The sequence below is a fragment of the Lucilia cuprina genome, chromosome 2 (genome assembly GCF_022045245.1).
Source record: "Lucilia cuprina isolate Lc7/37 chromosome 2, ASM2204524v1, whole genome shotgun sequence".
NCBI classification, from domain to species: domain Eukaryota; kingdom Metazoa; phylum Arthropoda; class Insecta; order Diptera; family Calliphoridae; genus Lucilia; species Lucilia cuprina.
Genome location: NC_060950.1, coordinates 67,747,898 through 67,758,110, shown reverse-complemented (window position 1 = coordinate 67,758,110; position 10,213 = coordinate 67,747,898). Strand labels below are relative to the sequence as shown.

At 31.8% G+C, this 10,213-nt stretch overlaps 1 protein-coding gene across 1 annotated transcript in view; it reads right to left on the bottom strand.

Moving 5' to 3' along the window:
* Positions 1-10,213, bottom strand: part of LOC111687037 (phospholipase B1, membrane-associated) — a 12,460-nt gene that overhangs the window by 1,771 nt on the left and 476 nt on the right. The window lies entirely within an intron of this gene.

The window sequence follows — 10,213 nt, the reverse complement described above, 5'->3', positions numbered from 1 at the left end:
ATCTATCTATCTATCTATCTATCTATCTATCTATCTATCTATCTATCTATCTATCTATCTATCTATCTATCTATCTATCTATCTATCTATCTATCTATCTATATATGTGGTAATATTCTGAATTTAGAGGAATCAAAAGTGTCCATATCATAAAGTGTTATGATAAGCCAGACAATCGCAGGGAACTTGTATCGATTTTGCAACTTATTCTGATAATTTTCAATAGTTTATAATCTTCTCAAACTTAAGATATCTATATAAATGTATATAAACTTTGTACATATTACCAATATTAGCTACATGAATTTTAACGTGTTTCAAACAAAAAACAAAACATTTGGACATAAATTGAATTTTCCCCGAAAAAAAATTTATCAATTTTAAAGCAATTTCAATTTGCTGCTATCAAGAGAAAAAAAAAAAAAAAAATAAAAAAACAAAATTATATGAACTTCATATAATAAAGTGGCAAGTCTATAATCCTTCAATCAAATATCTATTACAAAATACCAAATCTGTGTTTGTGTATGTAAGTTTATAATGATGTAGTATATGCACTATCACGAATCGAACAAAAAGAAATACAACGTCCTAATTTTTAGAAATACAAACGTAACTACATATAGAAAGTGAGGAAGGAGCAAAGGGAGTAAATCATAAGACCCAACAAATTGAAAACTTTATGCAGTGGCACATATACAACAATAACAATTTGCTCGTATCTTTGGAAAAAGAAAAAAAAACAAACAAAATAACCCACCATGATAAAGATAAATCATTTGAAGACGTAGATACACTTATACATTCACTTACATTTATACATAACTAAACATATCTTCTAAATACATATTCAATGAACAAATATAGATACAAATTCAATTTTTTACAAATATTTTTTCGAAATAAAAATGAATGAATGTGTAAGATGATGATAAAGTGGAGAGTGGCAGGAACGAAAAGAAGAAATAAACACACACATCATATAGAATAGATAAAATTGAAAGAATAAATAAAACAGCCCAAAAGAACGAAAGGCAACAAACTGAATACCATGTGAAACGTGACATGAATTGTTCTTAAGTGATTTTTAATAGTTCACGTGCGCTATGTTTAAAAAAAAAAGAAAATTATATATTTTTTTGACAAAATACCGCCGGAACTTAACACAGATACAGAAAAGTACGCCACACACTAGATAACACAAATGTTGTTGTCTCTAAGCAACAACAACAACTATAAGGAGCCACAAATACATACGTATGTATGAAGAGTTAAAGCCTAAAGTGTATTTCCCTTAAATACATATGCATTTTTTCGTTTTGTGTAATAATCTTTGGCAAGACTTTCAAATCGCTCCTTTTACTTAGTTGCTGCATCAGCAAATGAGTTTGAAGGTGAACAAACATTCGTTATTCTGATAAAAAGCAGATTAAAGTTGAAAATTTCGTTTTATTTTTCAACTTGGTTTTGTATTGCTATTTCTTTTTAGGGGAAAATCTTTAAAACAACTAGATTTCTTTTCTGGAGCGTTTGCTGAAGATTGATATTTTGAAAAATAATTTAAACAAACAGCTTATTGGAAAGTTTGTTTTGTTTTTTTTTTTTTTTTTTTTTTTTTTTTTTGTGAGATAAAGACAGTTTTGGTTATTGGGAATGAATTGTGATAAAGAATTTTGTAACTTTTTTCCAGACTAATGACTTGCTATCATTTTGTTGCGTTTGACTCTATGTAGACATGTGTTATCATGGTAACTTAACTTAAATGAAGCATTTGTAATCGGCTCAAGTCTCCTGTGATTTTTTGTCCTCAACAGCTTCCCCCCGGGGGCATGTTACCTTGGCGAGACCTCCGCCTTGGTGTTATTGCAATCCCGGGGTATAAAGAGGTGGCCAATAGCTCCAGTCTGGCCGGGACTGAAAAATTAGTTACAGTCTACTGCTTGGCTTAGTCCTTGCATAGATTGCCAGAGGTCAGACGACCAGAGCACCGCATAATCTGGTACTATGAGTGGCCAGTTGCCCGCAGGATTATGTCCTGACTGATCAGTTAGTTAAGGTTCCTTCTAGATCCATGTAGAGGCTGTGGTTTAAACCCAAATTCACGTGGAAAGTAAGTGGCGGTTAAAAGACTGATGCATGATAATAGTCAATATTTCGGGATAAGTTCGGTGTTGTTGCCGAAAACAACAGATACCTCACAGAGGAGTGACTGTGGGACTAAGCGTTGGAAATGAGTTGGTATTAATTGTATATGGTACGGGATGAATGTGAGGTTCGGCGGGTCTTTACCCCACCCGTCTACCTAATGAATGTGTCGTATGTTTTTCTCTTATGAATGTGTCGTATGAATGAGATGTGTGCTGGGTTGAATGATGATGAATGAAAGGTATCCTATACTTATGATAACATTAAATTTTCCTTCCTTGTCCAGATATGTTCAGAGTTTACTCTGTTCATATCAGAATTACCACAGTATGTCCCTGTGAGTAAAAACAATATCTACGACTTATAGATGGATCGTACTTCGGTCCACCGCTTACGTCTCTAAATGATGTTGCCGAATCAACAGAGGCTATCCAATGGTCAGAGATTAGATAGCTCGACTACTCCAGCAAAGTACTTGTACATAGACCGGTCAAGCCAATGTACAAAAATTGCCACCTGAGTTCTTCATTGAAGAACAAAGGGGGCGATGGCAGACCATTCTTAAGTCTACCCAGTGGATGAAAAAGAGCACCATGTGATAAGGCCGCCATGGCAGGTGCTCACGTTTAAACTCTTGACAGTCATGTCGTTAGTTAGTTAGTTAGTTCGTTAGTTAGTTAGTTAGTTAGTTAGTTAGTTAGTTAGTTAGTTAGTTAGTTAGTTAGTTAGTTAGTTAGTTAGTTAGTTAGTTAGTTAGTTAGTTAGTTAGTTAGTTAGTTAGTTAGTTAGTTAGTTAGTTAGTAAGTTAGTTAGTTAGTTAGTTAGTTCGTTAGCTAGTTAAATATATATTTAGTTGGTTAACTAGTATCCCCCAACCACTCTTTCTTAGAATTCTGCTTCCCTTTTTTCACACATCAATATGAAGTATATAATTAAATGCTTTTACATCTTGCCTAATTAACGCCAAGGCACTTTAATCCGAAGAAGTTTTTCATATCTTTGCAACGCGATCAGTAATCGCAGTGACATGCAACCATCTTACAATGAGAAATAAAAACCATAGTATTTGCTGTATAATGTGTGGCATGTAAAACATGCATTTACATTTACGCTTCATCAATTCAATAAGAAGACGAACAGCAGCAACAACAAAAACAATAAGACAAAAATCTGATGTACTTAAAAACTAAAAGAAAAATCAAGGGTTCTTAAAAAGATCCACAATAACCAAGAAGAAAAAAGAATCAAAATCTGTTAAAACTTTTCAAAAAAAGTGGAGACACAGTATTTCAAGGCAACATTTTTGTTTGAGTTTAAACAGGAAAGATATGTTCTCTTGGATTTTTGCAACAAATGAAATTGTGTTTCGAAATCACGTGCTTGATGACATATTTTTATTTTCGTTCTTTACCAAAAAGAACGAAAATAAAAAGTAAAGAATTTAAGTTCTAGTTCAGTTGTAGTTCAGTTGTAGTTCAGTTGTAGTTCAGTTGTAGTTTAGTTTTAGTTCAGTTGTAGTTCAGTTCTAGTTCAGTTCTAGTTCAGTTCTAGTTCAGTTCTAGTTCAGTTCTAGTTCAGTTCTAGTTCAGTTCTAGTTCAGTTCTAGTTCAGTTCTAGTTCAGTTCTAGTTCAGTTCTAGTTCAGTTCTAGTTCAGTTCTAGTTCAGTTCTAGTTCAGTTCTAGTTCAGTTCTAGTTCAGTTCTAGTTCAGTTCTAGTGCAGTTCTAGTTCAGTTCTAGTTCAGTTGTAGTTCAGTTCTAGTTCAGTTCTAGTTCAGTTCTAATTCACTTCTAGTTTAGTTCTAATTCACTTCTAGTTTAGTTCTAGTTAACACAACCTCTTTGAAAAATGTTTTAAAATCCTCACAGTTCTAGGCAGTTTTTTTATATATTTTTTTATAAAATTAATGATGATTTTCTATCAAAAATTTTGCAAGAAAAATACTGCAAACGCATAATGGCAGCAATTACGATTTAAACACAAAAATCACAAAGAACATTTTAAATAAGACAGACAATCAGCAGCAGTAGTGAATAGACGAGGCAAAGAAGACAAAAAAAAATCTAAAAATCATTGAGTAAAATGAAAACAGATGTTGAAAATCAGTAGCACATTAAATGCAGCTCATGTGGAAATTTAATTGTTGCCACAGTTGTATACGATTTCGGTGTATTTCTGCTGTTGATCTCTTTTTCTTTACAATTGCAATTTCATATTGTATATATTTTGCTTACGAAAGATTTCCACTGAAAATCATTAGTTAAGGGGGATGTTTAAATGAAATGGGGTTGATGGTGGAATTTATATGAATTAGGGGTAACAAATACTTATAAATTTATATTCGTAGAAAAAAAAAGAACATATATAAATTCTTAATGTTTTAGGTGTTTTTAATTGCCCAAAAATATTATGATTTTATTAAAGACATTATATTCCAAATCACAGTTGAAATTTAAACCATAATTATTGGGGTGTCTTGTATGGTTTTTTTCTTTAGAAATTTCTATTAAAAATAGAAGAAAAAAAGAAATTTTCAGGTCATTGACTTGTGGAAAATTACAACATTTTTTTTTTTTCAATAAATATTTTGAATTTTTTTCCTATTTAAATTTTAAAATTTAAACAGCTTTTTTGTATAAATTTAAGGGTTTTTCTTACGTTTGCCACTAAATTGCGTGCGTGCTTGTGTAACTCTCTAAGTGATTAATGAAAATTTTCACAAATTTTTAATAGATTTTCCTTTTCATTTCATTTGTTGTTGAATATTTGTAATATATCGTTAAAGTAACATTATATGATTAGTAATTTTTTTTGTTTTGTTTTCTAAATACTTGGGTTTTTTGCCAGCTGAGGCTTTTTTTCGCTTTTATAAAGTCTGTGCTTGTGTGTTTTTTTTTACCCATGATTACAAATGATTTTTGCAGATTCCCTAAGGATTATGCACTTTTAGGTTTTTATACAATACAAATGAAATGCATTTTCTTTTTTTTTTTTTGTTTATTTCGAGGATTATGAAGCTAATGTGACGTGTCATTGTTATTTTGTTTAGTCATAATTTTAAGGATTTTGAAAATTTGTGCGTTATATTTGAAGGGCACAAAAGTCAGTTTAGATTTATATCAAAGTTAAGAATTTTTATTAGAATTTATGGGGTTAAACAAGTAAGAAATTTTAGTTTGGTGAGGCCGAAAATATAATTTTTATAATAAAACTTTTAAGTTGAATTGTACCTTGCCTCAGCCATACTTAAACCTTTAAGTATTATACCCTTCACCTTTGTGAGAAGGGTATGTATAAGTTTGTCATTCCGTTTGTAATTTCTATAATATAATTGTCCGACCCTATAAAGTATATACATATTCTGGATCATTATAGATAACGGGGTCGATTAAGCCATGTCCGTCTGTCTGTCTGTGTGTATGACTGTCGAGAGTTTTAAAGTGAGCACTTGCCTTGACGGCCTTATCTCACGGTGGTCTTTTTCATCCACTGGGCAGTCTTGAGAACGGTCTACCATCGCCCCTTTGTTCTTCAATGAAGAACGCAGGTGGCAATTTTTGTACATTGGCTTTGACCCGTCCATGCACAAGTACTTTGCTGGAGTACTCGAGCTATCTATTCTCTGACCATTGGATGGCCTCTGTTGATTCTGCAACAGCACCTAAAGACGTAACCGGTCGACCGAAGTACGATCCACCAATATGCCGAAGACATTTTTCTTACTCACAGGGATACTCTGTGGTAATTGTGATATGAACAGAGTATACTCTGAACATATCTGGACAATCACATTTATCCCGTAGCATATACAATTAATACCAACTCATTTACAACGCTTAGTCCCACAGTTACTCCTCTGTGGGGTATCTGTTGTTTTCGGCAACAGCACCGAACTTATCCCGAAATATTAACTTTATCAAGCATCAGTCTCTTAACCGCCATTTACTCTCCCCGCGAATTTGGTTTAAACCATAGCCACTACGTGGATCCCGAAGGAACCTCAACCAACTGACCAGCCAAGACATAGTCTTCCGGGCAACTGGCCACCCATAGTACCAGATTATGCGGTGCTCTGGTCTGGTAATCTATGCAAGGACTAAGCTAAGCAGTAGACTGTAACCAATATTACAGTCCCGGTCAGACTGGGGGTATTGGCCACCTCTTTATACCCCGGAATTGCAACATTACCAAGACGGAGGTCTCGCTAAGGTAGCATGCCCCCGGGGGAATCTTTCTGTGTATATAGAAATCAGTTTTCAAAAGACCTCGGATATCTGTGAGATCCGAACTTTCTATAATTCTATTGAGATACGATCGAATAGAACGCTATTTAAAATCAGTCCAATCGGTCCATAAAAAACGAAGATATGAGTAAAATTCCTAGCCTAGTATGTAGAATCTGAATTAGGTGAGAGATAACTCATAAAAGGGAACTTTTTGGTGCTTTTTCGTTTTTCAAAAGGTACTTTTTGAGTTTTCTATAATAATAAACTTAGAAACATGAAATTAAGTATGTAGAGTCCGGATTAGGCGAGAACCCATAAAAGGGGACTTTTTGGTACTTTTTCGTTCTACAAAAGGTACTTTTTGAAATTTCTATATATTTAACCTAGAAACATGAAGTTAAGTATGTAGAGCCCGGATTAGGCGAGAACCCATAAAAGAGGACTTTTTGGAAGTTCTTCGGTCTACAAAAGGTACTTTTTGAATTTTCTATAATATTAAGCATAGAAACATGAAATTTAGAATGTAGGACCTTGACTAGGTAAGAACCTATAAAAAGGGACTTTTTGGTACTTTTTTGTTCTACAAAAGGTACTTTTTGAATTTTCTATAATATTGAACCTAGAAACATGAAATTTAGAATGTAGGACCTTGACTAGGTAAGAACCTATAAAAAGGGACTTTTTGGTACTTTTTCGTTCTACAAAAGGTACTTTTTGAATTTTCTATAATATTGAACCTAGAAACATGAAATTTAGAATGTACGACCTTGACTAGGTAAGAACCTTGAAAAAAGGACTTTTTGGTACTTTTTCGTTCTACAAAAGGTACTTTTTGAATTTTCTATAATATTGAACCTAGAAACATGAAATTTAGAATGTAGGACCTTGACTAGGTAAGAACCTATAAAAAGAGACTTTTTGGTACTTTTTCGTTCGACAAAGGGTACTATTTGAATTTTTTTATAATATTAAACATAGAAACATGAAATTAAGTTTGAAGAAAAAAGTCGAATTTTGGTTAGAAATAAAAGTGATCACAGATTTTCATTGTTTTCGTCCTAGCGCCTTTAGTTTGGCTAGAAAATGGACTTTTATGTTTTTACACAAAAAATCAAAATTTTAGGAAAAAACTGCAATTTTTGATAAAAATAAAAGTGATCACAGATTTTCATTGTTTTCGTCCTAGCGCCTTTAGTTTAGTCAGAAAATGGAGTTTTAGATTTTTACACAAAAATTCAAATTTTTTTAGAAATAAAAGTGATCACAGATCTCCATCTTTTACTTTCTAGTGCCACTAGTTTAGCCAGAAAAGGGTTTTTTTATGTTTTGCAACAAACCTTATTTAACCTTCAGACTATAAGAAAGAGAAGAAAATCAACCACATACGAATAGCTCCAATCATATATACAAAATATCTTAAACAACACTACTAGCAAGTACTTATTAAAATTAAAATAAGTAAATAAGTATTGCAACTAGCGCGTGTGTTTAAGTGTAATAATTTATAATTAAATACTTCTTGCTTGTTGTCTGAAAAACTCAAGTAAATAATAAAATTACAATTTTATGTTGCAGCAACATTGTAGACATAGACATATGTATATATACAACAATCATGCCGACCCGATAACAACAATAACAGTAGCAACAACATAAACAAGAACAAATTATTAATTGAGGTCGTTATATAAAGTATTTCTTTGTTAATGTGTGTTTTACGTACATAAAGAAAAAAATTTACAAAAAAAAAAAAAAATGAAAGAAGGGACATAGTACATTTATGCAATAAGGGAAAGTTTTCTACATGTGTTGTGTTGTGACTGCAGCTTTCTGCTCATTTTATTTTCATGTGTAAATTTATTTTCCTGCAAGGAAGTGCATCTTTATGCATCAATGCTTATTACATGTATAGACATACATACATATGTATATACGTGTGTGTGTTGCACAGTAAATAAGTGTCTGGAATTAAATTCTGTTTCTTTATGTTGTTGCTGTTGTTGGTTTTATATCATTTGGGATTCATATAATAAAACGATCGCTTTGTAGACCAAACATTCATTTGCTTCTTTCTGTTCTGTTTTTGACTCATAATCATAAATTTTAAGTTTCTTGTTCTTTTTCGATCATTTTCATTATAATTTATTTTTAACTTCTGCTCCTGTTTTTTCCCTCCAGTTTGAAGAAGAGGAAGTTTTATATGTGTGTTCGTGTGACATAAACAAGTGTAAAGTTTTCTATTTTCGATTTAATTGAAATTTATGTTACTGAATATTTCAAATTAGTTTTGTTCTTTCCTTCGCTGTTTATGAGAGTTTCGAGGCAGTTTTGTCTTTATTTTATTTTTAAATTTCAAGGTTCAATAAGTTTTTCTAACGGATATAAGGTAAATTTATTTTTCAAAAATAGTATTTTTAAAACTTTGTTACGCTGCAGTGAAGGTGTTGACATCACCTGTTTAGCAAAATGTTAGAAAAGTGCTATGACATGTGTCCTTAGTAATAAGGATAAAAAAATGTCTGAAACATCAAAGCTCCTCTTCAAAGCGCAATGAAATATTTTCCAATATTTCCTTTTTCTCTTTCAAATCGTTAACAGGTTTATTAAACCCAGAATAATATAATAAATATCTAAAACTAGCAATTAACCCCGAGGTGTAATTAAAATTTTCAAAATTATTTCTCCCATATTAAACTGTTTGTTAAACACAATACAATTTATTTATTCTAAAACCATGTCTTGCTATACATCTCTCTCTCTCTCTCTGTCCCCCTCCTCAACCCCTTTTATAAGCATTATAATTTTATATCAAAATTATGTGGTTTTCCATACAATTAAAATGAAATCCTAGTTAAAGGATCTCAAATATTCTTCTTAAGTATGTATATGTATCTTATAATAGTTAAATTTCTTATATGTTGCAGCAAGTTAAGGTTATATCTTTGAATTATATAGTATATGTTTTGTTGTTGTTGCTGTTGTTGTTATTATTAATATTTCATTAAATATTAAGAAGAAGTGTTTGCAATTAAATTTATCTACTAGTTGGGAAAAGTTTCCTATTCATGACACAACATTTAGTTGAACAAACATATCCTATATTCAGAAACCAAAATTTACATATTTATACACCTTACAAACAGTTTGATAGAGTAAAATTGACTTTCTTATCTTCAGCAAACAATAGTCGACTTGTCGATAGAGTTTATAAGAAATTGTGAAGAGGTAAAGAGGGTTGTAGGAAAAGTTGTAGTATAGTTGTAACTGGGTTCTAAGTATGATCATGTTCTGTACAGTTATAGTTCTGTTCTAGTTCTATTCTAGTTATGTTCTGTTCTAGTTCTGTTCTAGTTCTATTCTAGTTCTGTTCTAGTTGTGTTCTAGTTCTGTTCTAGTTCTGTTCAAGTTCTGTTCTAGTTCTATTCTAGTTCTGTTCTAGTTCTGTTCTAGTTCTATTCTAGTTCTGTTCTATATCTATTCTAGTTCTGTTCTGGTTCTGTTTTAGTTGTGTTCTAATTCTGTTCTTGTTCTGTTCTAGATCATTTCTAGTTCAGTTCTAGTTCTGTTCTAGTTTTGTTCAAGATTTGTTCTAGTTTTGTTCTAGTTGTGTTCTAGTTCTGTTCTTGTTCTGTTCTATTTCTGTTCTAGTTCTATTCTAGTTGTGTTCTAGTTGTGTTCTAGTTCTGTTCTTGTTCTGTTCTAGTTCTGTTCTGGTTCTGTTCTAGTTCTGTTCTGGTTCTGTTCTAGTTCTGTTCTTGTTCTGTTCTAGTTCTGTTCTGGTTCTGTTCTAGTTCTGTTCTAGTTCTGTTCTAGTTCTGTTCTAGTTCTGTTCTAGTTCTGTTC